At 46.6% G+C, this 3,161-nt stretch overlaps 1 protein-coding gene across 1 annotated transcript in view; it reads left to right on the forward strand.

Annotated features, from left to right (window-relative positions):
- Positions 1-1,960: 1,960 nt before the first annotated feature.
- Positions 1,961-3,161, forward strand: part of Vil1 (villin 1) — a 31,832-nt gene continuing 30,631 nt past the window's right edge. The window contains exon 1 of the mRNA XM_029478604.1: positions 1,961-1,979. The gene's annotated coding sequence lies outside the window, so the exon portion shown is untranslated. The remainder of the gene's footprint in view (positions 1,980-3,161) is intronic.

Below are 3,161 nucleotides of genomic sequence, written 5' to 3' on the forward strand. Positions count from 1 at the left end.
CCACCACGCCCGGCTCAAAATTTTTTATTAGATATTTTCTTTATTTACATTTCAAATGTTATCCCCTTTCCTGGTTTCCCCTCCGAAAACCTCCTCTCTCCTCTCCCCTCATTTATTCATTTTTTGATATGACAAGGGGTTGGAATGTAGCCTTGGCTGACCCGATACTTCATATGTCATCCAGGTCAGCCTTGAATTCATGGTACTCTGCCTACCTCAGCCTTCCAAGGTCCTTGGGATTACAACACCACCATGTCCAGTGAAAGAGCTACCCTGCCCCCTCCACCCCCATTTTAATAGGCATAGGGTACAACCGAGGGACCATAAGCAGGAGAGGGGTGTGAGACTACCTACCAACTGCACACTGGAGACTGAGGGAGATGGGCACACACCTGTCACCTGGACTGTGGAAACTAAACCAGGAGTATGAAAACAGAAGACCAGGCTGGGAGAACACAGCCCCAGTCCTGGAGATGAGGAAAGGGCCCGACCTGGGGCAATGGCAGAGTGAAGAGAGAGGCCTGGAGGATGCCTGTGGAAGGAGATAAAATGAACAGGGCAGGAAGTGAGGTTGATCGCTTCTGGGCAGGGGTGGAGGAGGAGGGGAGCGAGTCTGCATCCCTTTAGGGGATGCTTAGGGATACAGCCAGTAAAAATACCTCTAACTGGTCCTGCGATAGAGCAGATTCTCTTAATTCTCCCCCCAACCCCCTGCCCCTTCTCTTTCTGTCAGAAACAGACACTCAGTACAACCCTGCTGACGGTAGTGTAAACTGGTAAAAGCCCGGGAGAATGAGCTAACAATATCAGAGAAAGCATGTCTTTTTAGAGATTACTTGTTTGATTTTTATTTTACGTGCATTGATTTTTTTTGTTTGTTTTTATTTTTGTCTTTCCGAGACAGGATTTCTCTGTGTAGCCCTGGCTGCCCTGGAACTCACTTTGTAGACCAGGCTGACTTCGAACTCAGAAATCCGCCTGCCACTGCTTCCCGAGTGCTGGGATTAAAGGCATGCACCACCACTGCCTGGCTGTGCATTGATGTTTTACCTCTATGTGTGTCTGTGTGAGGGTGTCAGCTCCACTAGAACTGGAGTTACAGACAGTTGTGAACTATGGTGTGGGTGCTGGGAATTGAACTCAGGTCCTCTGGAAGAGCACTCAACCACTGAGCAATCTCTCCAGCCCCTGTATGTTGCTTTTTTTTTTTTTTAATTAATTGATTTAGTGTGTGCGTGCTCAAGTGCACATGTGAAGGGTTCAGATGATGTCTTGAAGGAGTTCACTCCTGCTAGGTAGGTGTCAGGGATTGAACTTTGGTCCTTGGGCTTGTCAACAAAGTCTTACCCACTGAGCCATCTCACCAAACCTGGTTTGGGCTTTTTGTTTGGTTGCTTTTTGAGACAGGGTCTCACAATGTAGCCTTGGCTGGCCTCATATGCACTCTGTAGGCAAAAATGACCTTGGGCGTAATAGCTTTATTTATTTGAAAAAAATTATGTATATAAATGTTTTGCTTATATGTATGTATACCACATGTAATCTGTGTCTGTAGAGGCCAGAAGAGGGTGTTGGATCCCCTAGAATTGGAGTTATAGATGGTTCTGAGCCTTCTTGTGGATGCTAGGAGCCAAACCCAGGACTTCTACAAGGGCAGCAAGTACTATTCGCCTCTGCGCCGTCTCTCCAGCCCTGCCTGGCTTCCCTGCCTGGCTTCCTTGCTTCCCTGCCTGACTCTTGCTTCCTCCCCACGTGCAGCGAGGTCCAGTTTATATCATTTGATAGGAATTGGACTTTATGGCTGGTGGCACTGTACTAGCTGGGTGACATTGGCAGCCTCAACTTTGAACCTCTGCTTTTCTGGCTTCCATCACACCCATGTGCTGGTATTACAGGTGTGCTCCACCACAACAGGCTGAAAAATGGTTTGGTTTGGTTTTTTACCAAATAGGTCAATTTGCATCGGAACAATCCTACTTGTAAGTATTTACCCTGTGGGTGAAATGTATTCTATTTGTAACTTGCTACATGTAAGGGTACTGATTGCATCATTGTTTATGATAGCTCAAGTATTTATAACAGTTCAAGGATTTATAATAAACACTTGAAGCAACCTGTGTTGCCCAGCAAGGGACTAGTTAAGTAGACCTTAGTATAGCTACACCAGAGAGTTTTTTTTTTTGTTTTTTGTTTTTGTTTTTTTTTTGAGACAGGGTTTCTCTGTACAGTCCTAACTGTCCTGGAACTCACTTTTTAGACCAGGCTGGCCTCGAACTCTGAAATCCGCCTGCCTCTGCCTCCCGAGTGCTGGGATTAAAAGTGTGTGCCACCACTGCCCAGCCAGAGAGTTCTTTTTCTTTCTTTTTATCTTTTTTTTTTTTTTGCATTTAGCAGAAAGGAAGGAAGGGAGGAAGAAAAGAAAGAATAGGTTTGAGGGAGGAGTTAGTTCAGTAACTGCCTTCTGTACACAAAGCTCTGTGTTTAATCATCAGCCCTGCAAATTTTTAAAAATTAACTCCTAAAGGACAATTGCTAAAGAAGTAGAAAGTGAGAAATCAAAGGACTTGTGTGTTGGCGACAAACTATCTTGACTGGTGACTTCTATCTGAGATGAGGTCTCCCATGTTACCCAGGCTTGGCCTAGCGCTCAAACAATCTCCCTGCCTCAGCTATCTGAGTGGCCAGGAGCACAGGAGCACACTGGACCCGAGGATGATCCCTAGCTATCAGTGGGAAGCCTGCCACTGAGAGCCAAGCAATATGGCTTATGCCAGAATAACTTGTCACCGGAGTGTCCTCTGATGCCATTCACGGTCATCACCTTTGAGCCTGTGCTGAGCGAGTAGACTCACACAGGGACCAGTGGTATCAGTGCTCCCGAGGACCTTGTTAGTGATCTAGAACCTCTGGCCCCACCCAGAGCTACTGGATTGGTATCTCAGCTTACAAAGATTCCCTGGTGATCCTAAATGATGGTTTCCTGTGAGAACGCCGGACACTAAAGTATTTCTGAAGAAACTGTTAACTGGAATCTGCTTTAGGCTTTAAGAAATGGTAGGAGAGCCGGGCATGGTGGCGCACGCCTTTAATCCCAGCACTCGGGAGGCAGAGGCAGGCGGATTTCTGAGTTCGAGGCCAGCCTGGTCTACAAAGTGAGTTCC

The sequence above is a fragment of the Mus caroli genome, chromosome 1, assembly GCF_900094665.2.
Source record: "Mus caroli chromosome 1, CAROLI_EIJ_v1.1, whole genome shotgun sequence".
Classification (NCBI taxonomy): domain Eukaryota; kingdom Metazoa; phylum Chordata; class Mammalia; order Rodentia; family Muridae; genus Mus; species Mus caroli.